A 24,908-nucleotide genomic window follows, 5' to 3' on the forward strand; every position below is an offset into this window, starting at 1 on the left:
TCCGTAGCTTGTGCGTGTCCCTCGGCGATGACGTTGGCGCGCGTGCGGGAAATTCAAATTCAAACTCATTCAAACACATTTTGTATTGGATTGAATACAAACTCCTGTATCCAATCCAATACAAAATAATTCAAAATAAATACAAAGTATGTAATTGGTAAATTCAAACTCTCATTTTGTATTGGTTTGGATACAGGAACGCTTTTGGAACAGAAATCTAGACATCAGTGTAACGCTCAGGTGGTTAATTGCCGAATTCTGCCTTTAGTACCACTTTTCAATGTTTGTCCTGCATAAAGATTTTCTGGTCCACTTTTCCACCCTTTATAGGGCAAAATTGCATATTGGTTTGTTAAAGTATTTTTTGAATGCAATATTTGTTGGGCCATTTTTGAACTATTTTGGCTTTACATAGAAGTGTGGGTTTACATGTGTTGTGTTTTTTCTTTTTAATTATTTTGTCATTTACTGTAAAGTTTTTAGTGATGTGTATTGTTTTTTTTTATTTTGGTTTTGATGTGTTTTTAGATTTTATTTTGACCTTTTAGCAAATATTTATTTTGAATAAAGTTATTTCTAAAATGTTGTTGTTTGTTTTTTGGGGGTTTATGTGATCTCCTTTCCAATCTCTCAGGACACACAGTTTAAAAAGACAATTGTGATTGTTTTTAAGCTGTTCCTCCCCCTAAATTATTTGTAAAACTGTTTTATCAGTAGAAAAATGCACTGCACTTTTGCACAGTCCTCATTAAGGTAAGTTTGTATTCTTTGTGTATTTTGCATGTTTTGCTTCATATGCACTCATGTATGTATAGACATGAGTGCACATAAAGCCAAACATGTATGTATGCATTTAGATGTGTGTACATATACATACAAAAGGGAAATTAGAAGAAGAAATAGGTAAAGAGGGCTTTTTGGACCATATTGCTTCACATTGCAAAGATTGCCTATTTCTTCCTATGATTTCGAGTTTGCCATTGGAAGATATAAAATGGATATTGCTTACATTGAATAAACATCCTGAAACCCTTGAAAAGCAACAACATATGTTTGGCTCAAAGTGAAACATAACAAAAAATATATACAAAAAGTATTATTAATATAACATATATGCGCAACAACGGAACACTGACTACAAGCGGGTACGGATGCGCATACAGCAGGCGTATGTGCAAATGTGGGGCGTGGCCATGTTTTGCAGTAGGCGGGAGTTAATCAGAAAGTTGGAGAGAGGGACATCATGCCACGCCCGTTGTTTGAAAAGAGGGACCTGCGCTTTATTATTAAGGTAAGTGATTTTTTTTAAAAAAGTTTTAGGGGGGTGGGGAGGGGGATTATTTTTACTAGAATAAGCCTATTTTTGTCCATGTTTGAGATGTGTTTTATGCATCATGCATGTTTGAAATACATTGCAATGTGTTTTATGCATCATGCATGTTTGAAACATTGCAATGTGTTTTATGCATCATGCATGTTTGAAACACATTGCAATGTGTTTTATCATGATGTCGTTACACATGCCCACAGAGTGGATATATTTTACCAAGCAGTTTTTTATATAGAAGGCACAGCTATAGAATGGGGGAGGGACAGCCTGTGTCCCCATCTCATTCTAGCAGCGCTCACTGCCCAGCTCTTATCGGCAGCTGGAATCCTCTGCACGGATGCCAACTGAGAATGGAGTGTCCTCTATTGTTCTTTCAATGGATTACAGCTGCAGATGAGAGCTGGGTAGAGGTCCACACACCTAAAGTTGGCTGTTCACAACTATTTACATGTACATATTTTGATGTGTATGTATGCTTTGTAAGAATCTTCAGGATTCTACCCCATTAAGCTCAATCAATCAGAAGTAGATCATTTGAAGAGCACTAATTTGCCTCCTCTCTATCACGCAAGGCTGGAAATTATCTTTCTTTGGCCGGAGGACAGTGGAAGTCTGCTAGAATGTCCTCAGGCTAGCTGACACCACAAAACCTACACACAATACCCATATATCGACACACAATATTAACAAACAAACAGTTTATATTTGCAACCAAACTTTGTCAATTTGCAACTGAAGATATATAAATCAGTCAATGAATTAGTTATCCCTTTTTTTCTTTTTAAGAGGTGTTTGGTTGTTGTCAAAATACCTCACATTTAGTTTCTCTTTTTCTTTAGACAATGATTAGGCAGAAATATGACCAGCAGCGGTCTATTTTTGTCAAAAGACAAAATGCGGAGAGGATTGCAGACAGGCTCTGGACCCCTGCAGGGAGGCGCCCAACAGTCGCCCAAATTCAGCACACGTGGAGCGACCTGAAGCTTCGACGACCGGATTTGGTGCGTTAAGTGGGGGACCGCATCCTGTCTGGTAAGTTTTGCATTTTGTCTTCTCCTCTTGTTAAGGGGTGGTGTTTTAGAATGTTTGTTGTTTGTGTAAAGTAGTATTGTTTGGCCTAGAACTGTTTGTTTTTCACTTCCTATATTTTACTACCCTTATAAATTTTGGATATTTGATTTTGTTATTACAGCCAACTCTACATCACGCTGGCGGATCTCAATCATCCAGCGGCCACACAGGCGCCTGGCCATCCTCCAGGATGTTGAGGAGGAGGAGGAGGAGGAGCAGGTGCCATCCCCGGGGGAGGAGGTGCCATCCCTGGAGGAGGAGGAGCCATCTCCGGGGGAGGAGGAGCCCGCTGCACCACATCAGCAGTCAGAGTCCTCCGATGAAGGAGAGGAGGCGGCCGAGGCCGAGGAGATGGCCTGTAAGCTAACCTTAGAATCAACTTTTGTAACATATGTTGAAATTCAACACATTTTCACACTACTTTCACCATTTTTGGTTACAAATACAAAGAAAGATCTAGCAGGATTTCATGTAGCTTCCAGTCATTAATCATGCATCAAATGAACCTTCTTTCTAGGTTGTTGCCTAGCATGACTAAAAATAGACACGAGTTGTTTAGTTGTCCATAGTTGTACTGGCAAATGTTTGCTTAACATTTTTGGACGTAGCCAGAAAGTATCATTTAGAAGTTCAGCAATAATCTATTCACTTAACTAACCTTACAAATCTTCTTTAGTCCTGCCCACCCACTTTTACTTATGCTGTTCATTATTTATCTACAGCTGCTGAAGCGCCCTCGCCACCATCATCTCCTCCACAGGACAGAAGTTCCTCATCTGATTGTAAGTATTTCTCCATTTTAGATTTTGTAAACATTCCGTTAAAACCATGATTATAAACTAGGAGATAGAGCTAGAACTAGGCCTAACAAACTATCAAGTATCATTAGGAATGTATGACTAGCTTCATGTCTAGGCAGCTTTTAACAGAAGACAAAGGTTAAATGTCACTTAGACAAATTTGTCCCTTGTGAAAACCCACAACCTTCATTGACACCAAACCTTCATTGGACCCAGGATTCAGCTTTCTTTCTTGTTTTGCTCTGTGTAAACAGCAAAACAGTCATAACATGATGAGATAACATATTTTAAATTCTTTAGCACTGTGCAATTTAAGAACTAGTTGAATGTTATACTGTTCCATTTGGTCAGTACTTACCTTTCTTATTTTTTTGGTCTCCTTCTACAAACACAGCCAGTTCCACATCGAGGGAGGCAGCCAGCCCTCCGGAGGAGCTTCCGAGCCCCCACTACTGCCAACACCGCCACCCCAACCCCGGCAACATGGCAGACATCCTCCTGGTAAGTTTATATTTTCATTAGTTTGGTTTTTAAAAGGACAGTACTTTTAAAAAATGTTTGGGCCAAACTCTTCCATTTAATATATTATTTGTTTTTCCTCACCCGCCAGGAAGTATACGGGAAAGCCTGTATTGGCTGCACAGGAGGATGTCTGCCCTGGAGCAGCACTTGAGGCTGGACCCTCCTCAGGATGTGCCTTTAAAAAAAAAATGTAAAAAAAATTAAAAAAAAAATGTTTGTATATATGTTTATAAATAAGTTTATTACCATTATTATATTTTTATATTTGTTGGGAGATTTTAAGTTATTGGGGAAGGTCATTACAGCAATACTTGGAGAGTATTGAGCTGAGACTTCATACTTTATTAGAATCACTTTGACAAATATACTGGAACATTCTTCGGGGAGTAGATAGCAAAACTACATTTGGAGCATACTTGGGCCGACTCAAAACAAACTTAGATAGGTAAAGTGTCAAAGTGCGAGGGTTACTAACCTGTGGACATTGGGCAAACACAAAATAGAGATTAAGCTAGTTTATGCAAACAAGCGTCTTCACACAGGATACCAACTCAAACCCACACTGGCGAGCTCATGGAGTCCTGAAGAAATTGAGTGAAGACTGACAGGAAGAATGTTCTCACCTGGCACCCGGCATCCACTTATATAGTTTGCCCAAACCGGCCACGGCCCACTTCACCAGCCCGGCCACGGGTGCGGCCCACCCAAGCAGCCCAGCCATGGGCCACCTCCACTTCCTGGCCACGGACACCCCCACAGCACGCCTACGGTCTACCTGCACAGCACAGGGTGGGCGGCCAGGGGCACTGGGTGGACGGGCAGGGGCATGGAGTGGATGGGCAGGGCCACGGGGTGGAAGGGCAGGGGCACGGGGTGGACGGGCAGGGCCACGGGGTGGATGGGCAGGGGCACGGGGTGGAGCCGGGGGGAATGAAGGAATGGAGTTGGCTGCTCTGCAGGAGATGGAGGGCCAGCAGGGCTTATTGGGATTTGCCAACCCAGCCTTTGAATAATTGCCTGATGTAGGCGAGATTGTTGGCCTACGAATTCACTTAACATGTTACAGAGATGGTCAACTCTGAGCATGTAGGCACCTAAAGTGGTCGATTGTTCTTGGACCGATTCTATCAGACGATGCACGGCCGCCAGATGTTGTTGGGTAAATTCTTGGTCCTGGCAATTTTGAATTATGTTTTCATGTAGGAGTGTAAGGAACGGTTCAAAATTATCTGAACTTGGGCCAGGCATCCTTGACTCCACTAATCTATCAAAATGGGCAACCGGCCTCTGAGTGAGGTTTAGAAGCTGGCTGTCCACACTGGGTTGACCCAATCCACCTGCATCCACTGGTTGCTATAAAGGGAAAAGAAAAAATTACTACAATATCATATAACTTTGTGGGTCACCATAATATTATGCAGACAGCATCCTGACATTGTAACATCAACTAATGTTAGACAAAAATGTTAGACACATTTTTTCTGAATCCTATACATTAAACATGGGTTGCTTACGGAAACCTCAGGTGTCTCCTCTTCTGATTGTGGTAAATGTCCACCCGAGGGACCCTACAAAAAAAAAAACACAAATGGAACACATTGGGAAAGGTTCATTTCCCCAACACATCCCAAAATAAACACTAATGGACCAGTTCTTGCCTACCTCCACAGTGGATGCAGCCCGTGAAAACTCTTCAGAACCAGAAACCAGCAGACATGGATGTTCTACAAAGGCACATGATATATCACATATCATTTATCAAAATGAATGAATGTGGTGACAAGTCTTCACATATCAAAAGTCCCCAATATTTCGCACACGCAACATTTCGTTGGACATATTAAGCTCACACATTCGCAAAAAGAGGCTGCACCAGACTCCTCTGGCAAGAAAAATTAACAAATGTTATCTATATATAGATATATTATAGAAAGATCGAAGGGTATTACTTAGCTTTTGGAAGGCTGAACACACACTTAAACCAAATTACCTGGATTCTCCTCCAGGCTTCTCTGCAGTGGATCAACCACCTCCTCCTGTAGATGGTGATCTGGTGATGAAAGCACAAAAACAAATGAAAGAGTAAGCTTGACTCTAACCCAAGTTCATTTGGATTGATCGGTTCACCACAAATCTAACCACAAAACATACCACTACCAGAGCCAAAAATGTGTGAAATGAAACACCCATATTACACATGAGTGTGGTTATAAACATGAATATAGACACGTGCACAATGTCAAACAAGATATACCATGAAGGTTCGTGAAGGTTCATCTTACCAGGAGGAAGGCCAGTGTCATCTCGATCCGAAGTGACATCCTCATCATCCACATCACCCCGAGCACAGAGGGCAGGAGGGGACTGCTGCGTCCCAGGGCATACTATTGTAAAAAAATGGAAATACACACATTGTTACCTTAATTTGTGGACTAAGCCAGCCTACAGTTTCCAGGGTTTTTACGAAGGTCATCAATGCCATTGTGGACCTTGTCCCACTATATATTCATTTTCCTCGAACAGCTCAGGAGTGGAGGAAAGTCAAGGTGGTTTCTTCAAGCGAGCGGGATTTCCAAATGGTTTGGGGGTCATTGACTGCACTCATGCTGCCATTCAGGCCCCTAAATTGCAGGAAATCGCGTTTCCCAACCGGAAGCGATATAATTCACTGAATGTCCAAATAGTCTGTGATGCCAACAGGTAAATCATGAGTGCACGCACAGGTTTCCCAGGATTATGCCATGATGCCTATATCCTGCGTCAGACAGACTTCTACCAGAAATTCATCTCTGGAGAAATGCCTGAGCGCTGGTTAATAGGTAATGTGTAATGTCATTACTGTAATACAACTAACAGTAGTCAAATCCTAAAGACACCTATTATGTTGCTATGTCCCTTTGCAATGTCAGAATGCCAGGCTATGGCCTATATTGTATATATGTCATATTTTGTTCTAACATCTAATTTAGCAAATACTTTATAAATATTGTACAATATTGGGAGCATGGGGGAAGAACTAACTTTCAGATATTCCCGGAAGCCCTAGTATAATTACTATTTTCACAGCTCACAGTACTTCAGTGTGGTAGTCAATAGTAACAATGTCTCCTAACAACCAAAAAGCAATAAAGTGACTGAAGAGCACAACCCTTAGCGACTTTTGTAAAAAAACTATAGTGTTACACTGCATTCACAGAACACTTACTATACCAAGAACTAACATGTATTATGTTTGTCTTTTTACAGCTGACAAAAGATACGGGCAGCTTCCATGGCTTATGACACCTGTGCGTCACCCCCGGTCTGAAGCAGAGCATAATTACAACAAGGCTCTGCAAAAAAGCCAGGGGGTTGTGGAGCAAACCATCGGGCTGCTAAAAGCACGGTTTCTGTACTTGGCGCTGCCCGGTGGTGAGCTCCTTTACGCGCCGTGGAAAGCTGCCCAAGTCATCATGGCATGCTGTATCCTGCACAACCTGTGCCTGCACCATGGGGATTCCTGGGACATTCCAGAGGAACTCGAGCCAGAGGTGCATCAACATCCTGCCTCTGGCTCCCAAAGCACAGCAGAGAGAAGTCGAGTCAGAGCTGAACTCATCGCTAATGTCTTTACGCGTGAGTATTTACATTTGTTTACAATGCATGCATTACTTATTTCAGCACATCATGTTTGGGTTACAAACCAACCTAGGAGTTGAAGTCATAGAAAACACACTTTAATCGTTTGGGAAATGAAATAGCAGACATATTTGTGTAAGAGCTGGACCTTTATGTGACACTTTACAAAAATACATTGCCAAACTAGGGCAGAGTGCAATTTAGTTTAGATTTGGGCAAGCAATGCTTATGCAGCCAGAAAAGAATGAAAAATATAATCCAGCAGCATGTAGTTACCACCAAAGCATGATTAACCATGCTGCTTAACACATACTAATAATTTAATCTATTTCTTTACAGGGCGATAACATCCCTCAGCTGTGCTGCCAAGCCTCTGGAATGTCACATCACAGACTACCGTACATTCGTGGATGATATTGCTTCCGGTTAGAAGAAAGAAAGAAGAAATCCACCTTTATGTTCCTCCACTCCCAAGCTGATGTGACGAAGTGACTATATAGTGGGCCAAGGTTCAAAATGGCATTGAAACCTTCATAAACACCCAGGAAACTGTATACTGGCTCAGTGCACAAATTAAGGGTGACGTGGTTTGAAAGGACACCCTTCCTAAAATATATAGAGAGTCCAGGAGCCTTATCATTCTTGGCATAGCCTAGCTTCTCTTGATTTTTGCTGCAATTTTCCCTTCCAGCAAGATGTACAGGTCATTGATAACCTTGCGGGACAGGCATAAACACCTTTTGACATTCTGGTTATTGGTTTGAGCAAAGCAATAAAATATTTTTGGCACTAAGTTAAATTGTCCTTGGCATTTTTCTATACAAAATGACTAATACGATTAGAATCATGTAAACACATAAAAAAACCATACTATCTGGTATGTAAGAGTGCTTGACCCTGCTTGTGATCTTGGCAATCAATGTGGTTTGATGTTGTGCTTGGCAACTTGGACCCCCTTCCATCACCATCAGGTGTGTTAGAATGAGTATGCAACTCAGCTAGACAACTAATTGACAACCAGTTTGGACAGAAAGTGGAAGTGTGTTTGTATACAATAGTGCTAAGATCAGGCAGCACAGCACAATGACAACAAACCGATAACACTACCACAAATGAACAGAGGAGTTGTGTGGTAGCAAATCGGCTCGCTGCAAGTGCGAACGTACGCGCATCCATTGTACGCGCATTTCATTGATGAATCAGGCCAAAAGACTTTAACCCCCCTAGCAGTAATCCCGTGTGTGACTCAGGGTGGAAAAAACTTGCAAAAAGCGGTAACCCCGATTCACACTCAGGGTAACTTTCAAAGCCCCCCTCCTGTGCCCCGCGCCCCAGCGGCAATCAGACCATCCCGCTGTGATGCTGGGGCGTCTGTCAGGGGGCGTGGCCGGGCGGATAATTTAAAAGCAGATTACAGAGAAATCTGCTTTTAAATGCCGCCGGGTCCCAGCCACGCCGCTGCTCGCATCCGCAGTAAGATACGATGCACCATGCAGAATTTCTGCATGGTGCATCACATCTAACTGGTGATGCGATCAGCAATAGTAAATTCCGGGGGTGATACCAGCAGAGATTTCCCGCTGGCATCCCCCCTGGAATACTATAGCTACTATAGCTATAGCTACTATAGCTGCTCGCATCACCCGGAGAAAGTGGCGCTCGCAGCCTCCGGGTGATGCGAGCAGCATCGTTGATGGATCTAGGGGAGTGAGCAGGGCGAGACATCCCCATCGCATCACCCAGCAAGATGTGACATCTTCCTTACTATGTAATCTGCTTTTAAATTTTTTTTACAGTAAAATACACATAAAAAACACATAATAAAAGTATAAATACACATTTTAGTGCACCAAGCATCATTGCCCAGTGCCCTGATTTACATTTTCCCCACTATTAGCCCTGACCTTGATCTGAACTTTTGATGATTCATAAATCACTTCCTGAATGTATCAATGCATCACTTTGTCATTGACCTTCATTGTTCCTGACTAATTGCTGGAGACCACATGGCATCCAAAAAGCATCTTGCCGGCGCAAGCGCTGTTTTAGAGGAATTTGAAAGCAGTGATAGCGATTTGGAGTCCCTTGTGGAATTGAGAGATAGTGCCCCTGATTCATCAAGCAGAATCGGATTATCGGTCGCGCATTCGTATTAGCGATCCGGAATCGTACGCGGTCGCGCTATTCAGCAACGGAAAAAAGCTCGCGCACGGAGCCGCACTTATCCGACAGCTTTTTACTGGCCCGCGATCGCTGGCCGCGCGTACGTTCGCGCTTCCAGCGAGCGCGGATTTCATTGATGAATCAGGGGCAGTGATTCACCAGGAAATTTGTCATCGGACAGCGGAAGTGAACTGAGCCACGATTCTGGACCTGAGGTCAGTGCTGTGCACACATGGTGCTCCATTGACCTTGATGCGGACCAGACAGCACTGCTAAGATTTCCATTCACCGGCGCACCTGGGATGAAAATTGAGGCTGAATGCGACGACCCCCTGGCATACCTGAAGTTGTTTTTGACTGATGAAGTTATCGAAAAAATTGTTGCAGAGACAAACAGGTAAGCCACTCTTGTGTTTGCTAACTTTTAGAAAATTTTTGCTATTTTTTTTTTATGCAAACATGTGTGCTGCTCTGTGTTTGCTAACTTTTTGAAATTTGTTGCTATTTTTTTTTATGCAAACATGTATGTTGCTTTGTGTTTGCTAACTTTTTAATTTTTTTTTTTTTATGCCAACATGTATGCTGCTCTATGTGTGCTAACATATTACTTGCAACCTTCACACTATGAAAGAACATATCCTAAAATACCTTTTTTATTTTGTTTTATGCAGGTACGCTGGACAACAACAAGGTGCTCCACACCTGAGGTTTGCAAGAAGCAGAAAGTGGGAACCTGTGACCAAGCATGACATTTGTCTGTTTTTGGGCTTGGTGATCCTGCAGGGAGTTGTGGGCAAACCCGTGCAGAAGTGGTACTGGTCCAAGAATAAAATGATTGCCAGAAAACCTCATCATGAAGTACCTGCACTTTGCAAACAATGAAGCATTTTATGTGACTACCCATCCTTAACCAAAACTGAAGAAAATTTGGGAAGTGTCTCAGATGATTCTACAAAATTAATAAAATTCTACAAAAAATGATAAAAATTTTTTTTTGATAAATTACATTGTTGTGGTCTATTATATCATTATTTTTTATAAGTATGATTCATAATTATGTATTATATTGTAATTTATGATTATAATATAATAAATAAATATAATTATTATACCCGGAAGTTAATCCTAAGAACTACAGGCCCACAATATAAACAAAAATTTCTATGCAAAAAAAATATGATCACTTTTTGCATAAAAAAACTGACAGAATTAGAATGCTAGGGGGGTTAAATAGAAAAAGGCTCAGGGACTTATTAGTCAAAATTGTTTAAATACATAAATAAAATTTTAAGGTTGAACAAAACCTTTCAGTATTTCTGCACAATCTTGTGTCCCAGAACAAATGAGTAAAAAAGTATCTTTTTTTTCTTTATACACTTTTATTTTTTTTAAAAAGGGGGAAGCCATTTCCTTTCTGAATGAGAGGACAGAGCCTCCTGGGATATGCAATGTGCTTCTGACTGCTCTTTCTGTGCATGCCCTATTTAGGTTTTTTTCCTCCAATGGGAAACAAATGCAAATCTCAATCACATACAGTGAGATTGTCACTCTTTTTTTCACATTTACTGTGGGCTACATCATCCTTGCAGTGTGGTATTAGGTGAGATATCCAGAAGAAAAAAGATGGACTAAAATAATGGCACTCAGCGCTTCCTCCTCACCAAAATGAAGTATTCTGTTGAAGTGCTCTGTTGAAGTAATAGGTAAATGTGATTTTTTTTTAAAGGATAGTTCTGCTTTATGGTGGTTACATATTTTACTTCTACAGCTTGCTCAGTACATTTATGGTTCTACTTTTACTTATTTAGTTATCAAAAAGTTGAATGCAGAAAGCAAATGTTTTTGTTGTGAGAATAATCAGTACTGAAAATCGGAAGCATAGTTTCTAACTTAGAACAGTTCCTTGAACTGAAGGATACTTGAACAACATACCTAAACCCATCCATGTGCTATTTTTGAAGTTTGTAACTTCAACTGACACTGTTTTAGATCACATTGACCTTTAGACTCCTTTTATGCTTCATTGATTTTTTTAGGTAAGTATCTACATTTAATATCGTATTTTGTGTTTGAAAACCATCTTTTTTTTTAAAAAACAAAAAGGTACATGTTATAGGTTTGCAGGTATAGGTATTGATTTGTTACAAACTGTAAGGGTATCAACCATATATTAAAAAATATATATATATATATATTGTATATATAAAAAATACTTTATAAAAAATACCTACAAAATGAGACAAACTTGCTAATAACATGCTAATACAGGTAATAAAGTCTACTCATGTCCGTGGAATGATGACTTGTCTAAACTAGCAAATGCAAAACTATGAGGGCAAAAATTCATTATGCACTCAAAAAAACATGTACAAAAGCAGGCATGTTAAAATAGTGAGGTTCAATGTTGCTCTCTGGCAAGTGATTTAAGGAAATACGTATATATTCCTATTTTAAGCCATGCATGTTTTGTGCACTGGAAAGGAAGTTTGTTTGCATCATTTCTAATAAATGTATTTGCTAATGAAATGGCTTGTAAAATGTGAACAAAAAAAACAAAGATCTGTATATATTTAGGTAAAATTACCAGCACTGACAGTATTGTATATTTTTTGGTATCTATAAATTTAGTTTTAACAATTGCCTTTTTTCTCTTTTTAAAATCTCCTTAAAATTTCAATCTTTTAAAAAGAGTAGGCATCACTATTTTTAGTACCCAGCTGCTGTGGAAGCAGAAGTCTAATTTCCACACTCAATGGCCCTGCTTTATTAAAGCTCTCCAAGACTGCAGAAGATACACTTTTATCAGTGAAGCTGGGTAATCCAGCTAATTCGTACCTAGAATGGATCTGGTTCAGGCTTGAAAACATTTGCTAACAAATAGCAAATTACTTTTAAGAAAGAAAACTCCCAGGTTCACTGATAAAAGTGTATCCTCTTCAGCCCTGGAAAGCTTAAATAAATCAGGCCCACTATTGAACTACACTAAGGGCTCTACTTGGAATCAATTACTACCATTGAACCTGGAATCCTGGAAGATTCCCACGAGAGAAAGTTTGAGGGATATTCTTATTCCCTGTTTTAAATAGAGCCCATTTAGTGCACGTACCCAAAAGGGGGATACGGGCATTCCTAATAAATAAGGGGAAACTAAAGTAGACTACCAAAAATTGACAAACTAAATAGGGACCTATCAAAATGGTGACCAACTAAAAGAGCATCAACTGAAAAGGGAACAATTAGGCAGGGGTCTACATCTACAAAAACATACAGTATGACATGAAAACATTCAGCTGTTAGTTTGAAGTGGGTATGTGATGTTATCTTTCCTACTTCATGAGCTAAGTCTAAATATTAAAAAGGTTATAAATGCTGGACTATTGACATTTGTAAAGGATAACCCAAATGTGTTACTATTATAATGTGGGGAAATCAATATATTGTCTCAAGTAAATTATATGGGTGGAAAATAGGTTATTTTTCCAAAAGGGCTCACACTATCCCATATTTAAGTTGGCATAGCTTGGACCATAATGAGCTTCACTGTCCTACAGAGTTGTCTTTAAAATTGTACTAGAATGATAAAATAGTTGTGCTCTAAACTGAAACCTGTTCCATCAGTTGAACTGGGCCTGTTTAAAGTTCACATAAGGATTGTTATGATGTTCATAAAGTGGAATTAAAGTTCAAAAATCAAGAAATATGAACAGGCAGGCTCTTTATTGGGGAAGAACCAGGTGATGGTGGTGTTCACAACTAATTTTAAGTAGTCTCCTCTTCCACCTCTGTGCAGGTGCCAGCATCTGTACCTAGTCCACTTCCAGGGTTAGGATTATCAGTTATCTTGGCTGGCCATGATGGAATAATGTAACTTCCATGCATATGCAGCAGGGTGCATGCATATGCAGTAAGGGTGCTCAGTGTACATTATGAAATAGGACTGTAAGCAGGCAGGCAAGTTTTATTTTTTATTTGTTTATTTTTAGTACAGTTTTGCTTCATATTGATATAAGATATATAGTGAGTTTGCACAGGGAAGGTTGTCTCATTCAGAGGTACGCTCTGGGAGTCTGAGGTTTGCTCTTGGATCTTTGGATCTGTAGCTGATGACTACAAGAGGTATATAGGGTTGCACATGAAATACCATGGGCATTAGAGGCACTATAATAGGGCATATGAAGTCATTATGTGTAATTCTCAGGGGGCACATATGGGCCCTAAAACAATTGCTGGGGTACAAATGTAGTCTTCACACAAATTTTATCTAAGGGGGGATAACTGATGTGATAATGATTTACTAGTGGTTATAATATTCTTGAGCACATCTGCTGCTAGCTGCAAATGAGTACAAGGTGGTTGATGCAGACAAGGACACAGATCCTCTGGTCTGTGACACATCACTGCCCAGGCTAAGAAAAGTTTGTTGTTTATCTCTCAACCCTTCCCCCAGAAAGACTGCAGCTTGACTGAACAGGTTTGGGCATACTGCTAGATCATCAAACTGACCATTGTGATAAGGAACCTCATTCATCCACTAATGGAAGATTAATCATTGTCCCTGTTGCTCAGCCAGTGATCAATGGCTGTTTTATGGCCTTAGCAGAGAATGTTAACAGTTGTGTTCAAGTAAATGTGGAAGTTCAAGACAGAATTTGTTTTAAGAAGCCCAGAAATGACATTCCCAGTGACTGACCCAGAAACACTTTCTTGCTCGCTTCCAAGCATACTTATTTTAGACATGAAAGGTTAGCTATGTTGGGCTCTTCCACATTTTCTTTAATAACTTTATTGTAAATTATTAAAGGTAAAAGAAAACTGGACCACACCATATACTGTAAAAGGTTTTTGCATTGTGGGATCAATCAACAACGACTAACATTACATGGCCCAAAAAAAAACGTTCTTCTGTATAATCACATTTGGGGCAAAAATAATGAGCAGACTAAACAGTGGCTGTTATGGGCCAGAGTAAATACGCAGTATTTTTAATCTTTGTCCTAGTATAACCTAATCTATAACTAACATATTTCCCAAACTTCCATAAACTAAGATTTAGGCAACGAACGCTTGCACATGAATAAATAACCCTTCCAAAAAATGATGCCTTTCTTCCGATAACCCTCCCCCCCCAAAAAAAAGCAATGGTGGGGGGGTACCATATAGATTTAAAATTGGACCCTTCGATAGGCTTTGGACCTTCGCAAACAGGAAAAAGGGGCAAATGTGCACCCTCTCCTTCCACGGTAGCCAGTTTTTGGCAAACCAAAGCCAGTTTTTTGGAGCTAGGGTCGTTTGGGGACAGGACAGGGCCTCTTCCCCCAAAATATGGCCATGGTTGGGGTCCATGGGTGGGGGCTTATTTGGAATCTCGAAGCCCCCTTTAATGAAAAGAGAGATACTTGTTCGTGTTCCCCAGTCAGATTGTCGCCTCCGACTGCTATCTAGGCTGTAAGGCAGCTGGTGCAGACAATCTGACATGAATATATGGACAAGTATCTCTCCCTCACCTAAGAAGCGCTTTTAACTATTTATGGATTTATACAGTCCAACATGTGAATGTGTGAGCTGCTAATTCACTTATAGTAACTTATTAATGTTTTATGTTATTATAAGTTATGTACCGGAAGTTACGTTTGAAGCAGATCAGTTTCCTTCTAAGGAGGAATTCTTTATGTTTTATCTTCATGCTTATATGATTTATTGTTTGATGCACAATTTTTGATTGTTTTTCTAACTTGGCCTATCCATGTACCTTGCTCCTTTTTCTTTCTAACCTGGCCCACCCATACACCAAGCTCCCTGTCTTGGCAGGAAGTGTTTTTCCCATGTACAGCTGGCTACACAGAGATAGAATGCCATAACTCATATACTTTGTGCTACAGTTGAAAAAAAGATGCTTAGCTACAAATGTCCACAACACCAATTAACGTTACTGTACTACTGCACTACAACCGAGCTTGGGAACAATATGGATACCCACAGACTGTCCGAAACCTAACTTATTGGTCTTGCTCATATCACTCAGGAGAAACCACACCAAGGATAGGCCCTCCACTCTATTGTAACCTAAACAACCCTGCCTTCGGGAACATCATTTGCTACTGTGCCACAAGCAAGACACCTCATGCAACTCCAAACCTGTGGCATCCTTAGAATTCTTTCTTGAATTCCCAAACACCACAAAAACATAATAATTTTAAACGTCAAAGCGGGATTATTATATAACCATGCCACATCCCAATTAACAGTATGCCAAAACAACACAAAAGAGAAACAAGGGACTTTTAAGGCATAATCGCAAAGGTCCCCACAAGTTCCATAAGAGGTGGCAGCAGTATCAGCGGCTCCATCTCTCCTCATCTCAACATCTCTTAGCAGTGGCGTCTTTTTGAAAGAAGCACGGGTTGATTCTGCCAGTTAAGTGCTTTCACACTAACTAAATTTTTTAAGATGGCGTTCTTTAGGCGATTGGTGATAGCTGACTGATTTGGAAAAAGTTAGTTGCTAAAACATCTTTTCATTTATTTTGTGAAAAACTCTAATCTTTGCTGGGCATTGATGAGTTATGAAGAAATAGGATATATTTGAGTTTGAACCTTATATATATATATATATATATATATATATATATATATATATATATATATATATATTTATTTATATGAAATTAGTTATATTTAGATATTTGGTTGTAATGAATTCATTTATTGATTAAATCACAAGGGGATAAGCGATATATATGAACCAGCCCCTTCTATACATTTATATAGTACAAGAATCCTTACTACGAGGTAAGGCTGATTTTTCTTATGGTTCTTATTTACTCTTTATTTATTTATTTATTGGGTAATGATAACAAAGTGAAGAGCGGTTATGAAATTAGGATAGATAGATGGAACCACTATGCATAAAATGATTTGATTGCAATAACCAGTTAAATGTGTATTAAAGAGAGATGGTGCTGAAGATTTGCTTATGAGATTGGGAAGTAGTTGGAAACAATTTATATAGATACTAAGTCAAATCTTCTCTCTTAAAATGATATAATCATACATGTTTAAAGACTGAGTTGCTGACCCTGCCCTTGCCTCTGAAATTTGGGACCAAAGAGCTGCCATATTGAGGGGATTGTATTTGTACAGGTCATTTCACAGTTAAAGACATCTGACATACGGACAACTCCTAGATATGAACGGAGCTTCTTTGCTCACTTGTGTGCAGGACAGAGGCTTGATAGGGGGGAGAGGGCAGTTTGCATGACTTGCTGAAGTCTTTTGTTTTCCCGCAAACTCTTGTAAATCTTTAATGACCAAGACAAACTCTGCAGTTGTTTCTTTTTGCATATCGCAGCACAGCTTGCTCCAAAAGTTATTAAATGTCTAGGCTCCATAAAGTTTTTTTTTTTTTTTTTGCTTCGTTTGTGAATAACTCGCAGTGAGGGTTTTATACAGTAACTGACACCATGCTGCCTAATAATATATTGAGACAAACATCTGTCCTAATTTAATTTATTAAAATAATGTTCTCAAATCAGCTCCCGACCAAATTATCCCCAGAGCATTCCCTCCAGCATTTAAAACCTGCACATCTGGTGGCCTGATCACCCTGCTTCACTGCACTCCAGTCCAATGGACTACTCCTGCCATGCGTGAAACACCCAGCTGCCTGTCATAGAAGGCCTAGGATGGAAGCAAAGACAAGAATATTATAGGAATGCCCAAAAACAGATAAATCCCAAACCCACACCCCCTACATGTCCAACTCCTCCCCTGCCAACCATAACAACAAATGCTGGGCCATGCTGGGTGTTGTGTCCATACAACAGGGTGCATTTACCTTCTATGATGGTCCTGAGGGGTCATAGTCTAAACAGTCCGCCATGAGTATATGGAGGCAGCTGTTGCTGGTGTGTGGTTCAGGTACTTGAAGGATGGGGCAAGAAAGAAGAACTACCAATACTACTTATATGCATGACAATTATAGTTATTAATAGAAATATTAAGGGTTTCTTGGATTGTGTGAAATCTGTGTTTATTGAAGTATACTATTTTGAACATTTATTCGGTCTACATGATTGATCTGGGGTGGGGTTATGCATTGACACACAATAAATATTGCCTCACTAACTTACCTTGTAAGCTATAAAAATTTCTCTCAATGTAATTAAATAAAATGAAAAGATAGTTAAAGATAGTTACAAAACCTTAAAACAAGCAGAATATTCAGTCAACAAATATTATCCATAAGCTCTTAATATGACATGCATACGGGTTTCTCTAAAAGTGTTTCCATTACAATAATGTGGACAAGCAAATTGCAAAGTACTGTCTATTGGTTGGAACACCCTGAAGGAAATTATGCTTCATTGCATGTTGCAGCCCTTGCCAGTTCTAGTTTATATCAAAAGAATCACTTATTTACTATGTTTCATTACATCAGCTCCCTGTAGAAATGGCTGTGCAACTTGTATGAAAAGATTTATTGAGAAGCCAGCAAGGATTTTATGCTATTCATCTCAATTCATGGTAAGGGTGATTGCTGTTATCAAGAAGCTGTTTTTTTTCTGGTGTTTTCCCCATCTCCATGGCAACCATGACAATAGTATTTTGTTTGCTAATGAAAACCCCACCAGCTGTCTCTTTTTGCTGTACTTGAATCTATTTTTTCATTGTAACTTGCTGAACTAAATTGAGAGATTGGTTTTGTGTGGAAGAACTGGGAGAAAAATGCATATGTTTATTTCTACAATCCATCAGGAATTCCAGAGGTAACAGGCGATAACAATCAACTTCTACATGGATGATGATGTCAATTTGTCATCTAAAAACTACAATAGTATAGTAAAAGAGGTAAACAGAACAGACCCATGGCATGGGATAATACATAAAGGACTGTGCAAACATGAAGTACATGAATGGTACTTGATTATTTAAATATAGAAATACTTGTATCGGCAACGGTGTTGCTACCTACATTTCAATAAATTCTCTTTAATTTATACATTGCTGGCAAATACCATAGTACTTTAGAGTAAGCATTCACATCAATTCCTGCCATCAATAAGGCATGTACTGTTATGCCTTATTACATTTATTAAGACCTATTGAAGGGCCAGCTTCATGTGGGACAGCTCAGGTATGGGTTTTTATTGTTAGAAAAAACAAAACAAAACAGGAACTCTCATTATTTGCGATGACTTGGTAATAATCTAACATAAAAATACTCAAATCCAGAATGCTGCAGTCATTTCAAACACAGTGGGGTTGGTAGTTTACATAGTAAAGTAAATGATCAACTTGCAAAGATATTTTCATGTAGCTTAATAAATGAAATGAAGCATTGCTGTCCTAAACTATTCAATTACATACAACCACTTTATTTAAAGAATTCCATTGATCCAGAGAATGGATTTTTAGTCCTATATAGTTAGCATCAGTCTATATTAGGGATGAGCGAGCAAAATATTTAAGTTCGATCTCACGTTCTCGTTTACCGAACATTTAAGCGAGAATAGCCTTGTGATTCGCCATGAGGTCCTGTTCTCGCCGAACAAACGAGGAAAAATGCAGGGGGCGGCAACGGCGACTATTTCCAGAGGGAATGGGGTGGCTGGGAGCAAATTTTTTGTTCCCAGGATGCACAGCAAGGCCCAGCAGCCCAATCAGGAGAGATCTGAGCACAGGCATAAATACAGTGAATGGTGGAGGGGTTAGTCACTCCGTCTTGTGTTCTGCGTGAAGGAAAGAAGCAGGGAGAGAAGTGCATTGTGACAGGGACAGCTTAGGAGCCTTCCGTATATCTGGAAATATACAGACTTTGCAGTTTTTGATGCCACTTCTTGCTATCTAGCAAAAAAGCAGATACAAATTTCTGTCCACTCTCAAAAAAATACAGATATTTCATTCTGATTTCAAGCCAGAAAAACTTCTGTATTTCTCCCAGAAACACAGATATTTTATTTTGATCCCACTTGCAATCTATCAAAAAAGCCAGAAACTTTTTTGTAATACATTAAAAAAATACAGATATTTCATTCTGATCCCACTTGCTATCTATCAAAAAAGCCAGAAAAATTTCTGTATTTCCATAAAATACAGATATTTTATTCTGATCCCACTTGCTATATATTAAAAAAGCCAGAAATATATCTACATTACTCTAAAAAAAATACAGATATTTCATTCTGATAGCACTTGCTATCTATCAAAAAAGCCAAAAAAAATGTCTGTATTACTCTAAAAAAATACAGATTTTTCATTCTGATCACACTTGCTATCTATCAAAAAAAACAAACATAATTCTGTATTTCTCTAAAAAAAAATACAGATATTTAATTTGATATCACTTGCTATCAAAAAAGCCAGAACATTTTCGGTATTTCTCTTAAAAATACAGATATTTATTTCTGATCCCACCTGCTATCTATCAAAAAAGCCAGAAAAAGTCTGTATTACCCTCAAAAAATACAGATATTTCATTCTGATCCCACTTGCTATCTATCAAAAAAGACAGAAAAATTTCTCTATTTCTCTCCAAAAAATACAGATATTTCATTCTGATCCCACCTAATATATATTAAAAAAGCCAGAAATATTTCTGCCTTACTCTCAAAAAAATACAGACATTTCATTCTGATACCACTTGCTATTTATCAAAAAAGCCACAAAAAATTCTGTATTTCTCTAAAAACATACAGATTTTTCATTCTTATCCCACTTGCTATTTATCAAATCGCCAGAAAAAAATTCTGTATTACTCTCAAAAAATACAGATATTTATTTCTGACCCCACTTGCTATCTATAAAAAAGCCAGAAAAATTTCTGTATTTACCTCAAAAAAATACAGATATTTCATTCTGATCCCACTTGCTATCTATCAAAAAAGCCAAAATAAATTCATTATTTCTCCCAAAAAAACACAGATATTTCATTCTGATCCCACTTGCAATCAATCAAAAAAGCCAGAAAACATTCTGTATTTCTCTCTAAAAATACAGTTATTTCATTGTGATACCACCTGCTATCAAAAAAGCCAGAGAAATGTCTGTATTTCTCTCCAAAAATACAGATATTTCATTCTGATCCCACTTGCTACCTATCAAAAAAGCCAGAAAAAAGTCTCTTTTACTGTAAAAAAAATACAGATATTTCATTCTGATCCCACTTGTTATCTATCAAAAAAGCCAGAAACATTTCTGTATTTCTCTCCAAAAAATACAGATATTTCATTCTGATCCCACTTACTATATATTAAAAAAGCCAGAAATATGTCTGCTATCTATAAAAAAAACCAGACAAATTTCTGTATTTACCTTAAAAAAATACAGATATTTCATTCTGATCCCACTTGCTATCTATCAAAAAAGCCAAAAGAAATTCTGTATTTCTCCCAAAAAAATACAGATATTTCATTCTGATACCACTTGCTATCTATCAAAAAAGCCAGAAAAAAATCTGTATTTCTCTAAATAAATACAGATTTTTCATTCTTATCCCACTTGCTATATATCAAAAAAGGCAGAACATTTTCTGTATTTCTCTCAAAAACTCAGATATTTCATTTTTTGATACCTCTTGCTATTTACCAAAGAAGACTGTTTGGTACAGGTGCATTTTTGCCCAAATAAGTAAAAGATGAGCGGTGGATGCAGGAGAAGGTGTGGAAACTGTTGGAGGCAGCAGCACAAGTTGTCAAACAGGTCTGAGATGTGCACTGAGCACCAGTACGCTGGTAGATTTATTGAGAGGGCGTACTACAATCATATAGCCACATCATGTGGAGAGTATTGTGGACTGGGCCTCAGGGGCCTCAAGTGCAGCAGACTCTTTTTCTGCAGCAGGGTCTTCTTCTGCAGCAGCAGCAGCAACCAGCACAGCCGTGACAGGAGCAAAGACAGGAGTTAGCGTGGCTAATGTTCCTGTACCTCCCAATGACTCTCCCCTTGACGAACATTGTTTGACGAACAGCCTGAGGATCTGTCATTTCAAATTTCAGAGCAGGAGGCAGACTTTGAGACCCTTGGAGAGTGTGGTCAGCACTTGATGAGCGAGGGTTCTGCATCAGTGGCTGCATTTGCAGAGGTTGGCTTAGATGAAAATGAGGATGATGATGACCGTGATGTCACCTGGGAACCACCAGTGTATGTAAGGGCTAGCAGCAGTTCTGTGTGTGGGATTGGACACATTATTCTAATACCAATGCGGTCCACGCTCTGTCTCAGGGCCCACCACCTCCTCCTCAAGCTGTTGCTGCTGCCGCCTTTCAAGTACTGCCTTTTCAAAAATTGTATTACACACTTCTGGGTGTCATTAACGATGCACTACACCCAGCTATAGATGCCAGTTAGCAATGCGGTCCACGCTTCGTCTCAGAGCCCACCGCCTCCTCCACCTGCTGTTGCTGCTACCCTCTGTCAGTACTCCATTTACAAAAATTGTATTAAACACTTCTGGGTGTCATTGACGATGCACTACACGCAGCTCTGGATGCCAGTTAGCAATGCGGTCCACCCTTCGTCTCAGGGCCCACCGCCTCCTCCTCCTGCTGTTGCTGTTACCGCCTGTCAGTACTCCATTTACAAAAATTGTATTACACACTTATGGGTGGCAATAACGATGCACTATACCCAGTTCTCTATAACTTTTACCAATGCGGTCTCCCTGGTGATAGCTGACCAGAGGCCACACATTGCTACTGCTCTTGCTGACCCACGCTCCATCTCTACTCTACTACTTGTCCACATCTTTATCGTTGTCATTCCTAACACGTCATCCAGGTCATGATGCCAGCTAGCAAATAATATTATTAATATAATAATAATAATAAACAGGATTTATATAGAGTAAACACATTATGCAGCTATATAAATTATATAGGAGTGCGTACATTAAATAGCAATGCGTTATCCCGCTGTTTTGATGGCAGAGACTGTTGCTAGTGGGTTGAGTTCACCCTTTCTCAATGTCCTAATGTTTATGCTGCCTTCTGGACGCTGTTAATCATGCAAAAATCTTATTTGCCTGCTGTCACTTTGCCTGCCATTTTCTGGAAAACCACAAGGTCTTTTGGAACTTTTGTAGTTTCACTGTTCACTGTTTCACTGACACTGTTCTTCTACACTTACCTAACAAAATTGTTGGTTGTAACATGTATATGGGCTTTTAATTAATGCTATTAATGTTTAAATTTGGCCTACTGACTTTGATGGAATTTGCGGACTACGATACGCGGACAAGTCACCATTCATCCCTTGTAGTGCCCAGAGATCGAAGAAGAACTACAGAGGTCATCTACAGTTCAGTTTTGCCACTGTGTCGTCACGTGGGAAACTGAAATGCAGTCCTCTGCAGTTCCACTACAATGTCCAGGAATTATGGATGATGAATGTCTCTATTCATCACCTGTAGTGCCCTGTATTCTTAGATAGAGAAACTTTATCTAAGAATACGTAGTAGAAGCACAGCACGGCAACAGCGATAGCTGTTGCAGCTTTGCCACTTTTGCCACTGTGACGTCACGTGGGAAACTGAACTGCAGACTTCTGCAGTTACACTACAATGTCCAGGATTTATAGGTGATGAATGGGGTCATTCATCACCTGTAGTGCCCTGTATTCTTAGATAGTGAAACTCTATCTAAGTATACATACGGTTGCCGCGCTGTGCTTCTACTACGTATTCTTAGATAGAGTTTCTCTATCTAAGAATACAGGGCACTACAGGTGATGAATGGGGCAAAGTCCACATTCATCCCCTGTAGTGCTGTGTATTCTTAGATAGTGAAACTCTATGCAAAAATACATAGAACAGTGCTGCAAGAGCAATCGCTCTTGCCGTGCTGTGATTTTACTATGTATTCTTAGATAGAGTTTCTCTATCTAAGGAACACAGGGCACTACAGGGGATGAATGGGGACAAGTCCCCATTCATCCCTTGTAGTGCCCAGAGATCGTAGTAGAACTGCAGAGGTCATCTAAAGTTCAGTTTTGCCACTATGGCCACTCATGTAGGAAACTGAACTGCGGTCCTCTGCAGTTCCACTACAATGTCCAGGAATTACAGGTGATTAATGAGGAAAAGGTGACTAATCACCTGTAGTGCCCTGTATTCTTAGATAGTGAAACTCTATCTAAGAATACATAAGGAAGCGCTGCAACAGCAATCGTGGTTGTCGTGCTGTGCTTCTTCTTCGTATTCTTAGATAGAGTTTCCCTATTTAAGAATACAGTGTACTAAAAGGAGTGCATGGACATTGTAGTAGAAATGCAGAGGTCATTAGCAGTTCAGTTTTGCCACTGTGACGTCACGTGGGAAACTGATCTGCAGTCTTCTGCCGTTCTACCACAATGTCCAGGGCACCTGTAGTGCCCTGTATTCTTAGATAGTGAAACTCTATCTAAGAATACATAGTGCAGAGCTGCAACAGGTATCGCGGTTTCCGTGCTGTGCTTCTACTACATATTCTTAGATAGAGTTTCTCTATTTAAGAATACAGAGCCCTACAGGTGATGAATGGGGACAAGTCCCCATTCATCCCCTGTAGTGCTGAGTATTCTTAGATAGTGAAACTCTATGGGCTGGGGTCGGATTTGGATGCTAGTAGTTTATTGCAAGGTTTACAAGCATTGTTGTTAAAGCTTGGTGATGTGGGAAAGCAGAAATTGGGGCAGGCGGATGTTGGGGTGGGGGTTGGTTTGGACTGTGTAGTTGACACTAGACCCCCATCGGTGTTGGGGCTGGGGGAGCTCACGTCGGTGGGGGATTGTGTTGTGTCATCCCCGCCATCAGTGCATTCGGAAGGGGGGGCTGCTGGGGCAGGGCCAATAGAAGGGGAAAAAAGACAGGAGGTGGTCTCAGGGGACAGCCTCAGCCTAAGGTGTCGTTGATGGAGCAAAAGGGGAGGTTTATGTATGCTCTGAGGGTCCGCTGGGTTCGCATCTGTCGCAGGAGGTCCGCAAACGCATATGGAAGGGTGAGTATGTGGAAATTTTTTCACAATTACCGGTGGAGCGTTTTGGTGCCCGAGATGCTAAGGTGAGTGAGGGGCTGTGGCGGTTGATACCGCGCACATTTCAGAATTGGTTGCAGGCTTTCGCTATTATGGCTAGCTTGATCGGGGAGAAGGCGCCTGAGAATTGTCCTGCCCTTTTTTTGTTACCTCGATGCCTAATTAGGGTTTACGGAGGGGTGGCCTGGCTTTGTTATGACGAGCAGTTTCGTCAGCGAAAGGCCATGCGCTCAGGGATGAGGCGGGATCACAAAGACATTAGTCTTTGGATGAGATTGATGATGTCAGCGCGGATGGTGCTGCAGTCGTTTCTTGGGGGCGCCGGGGGTTCCAGTTTTGGGGGGTCTCCGGCAGGTAAGCGTCAGGGACTCTGTTGGATTTACAACAAGGGAGCTTGCAA

The 24,908-nt window shown here is 40.0% G+C and overlaps 2 long non-coding RNA genes across 2 annotated transcripts; one reads left to right on the forward strand and one right to left on the reverse strand.

Moving 5' to 3' along the window:
• The first annotated feature begins 3,080 nt into the window (after positions 1-3,080).
• On the forward strand, positions 3,081-3,899 carry LOC140322037 (uncharacterized). Its single transcript, XR_011919108.1, has 3 exons — positions 3,081-3,183; positions 3,596-3,702; positions 3,812-3,899. It is a non-coding gene; the product is annotated as an uncharacterized lncRNA (long non-coding RNA).
• Positions 3,900-4,941: 1,042 nt separating this feature from the next.
• On the reverse strand, positions 4,942-5,849 carry LOC140322038 (uncharacterized). The gene is made up of 3 exons (XR_011919109.1): positions 5,714-5,849; positions 5,386-5,447; positions 4,942-5,291 (listed from the first exon to the last, which is right to left on the reverse strand). It is a non-coding gene; the product is annotated as an uncharacterized lncRNA (long non-coding RNA).
• Between the last annotated feature and the right edge of the window lie 19,059 nt (positions 5,850-24,908).

The sequence above is a fragment of the Pyxicephalus adspersus genome, chromosome 2 (genome assembly GCF_032062135.1).
Source record: "Pyxicephalus adspersus chromosome 2, UCB_Pads_2.0, whole genome shotgun sequence".
Classification (NCBI taxonomy): domain Eukaryota; kingdom Metazoa; phylum Chordata; class Amphibia; order Anura; family Pyxicephalidae; genus Pyxicephalus; species Pyxicephalus adspersus.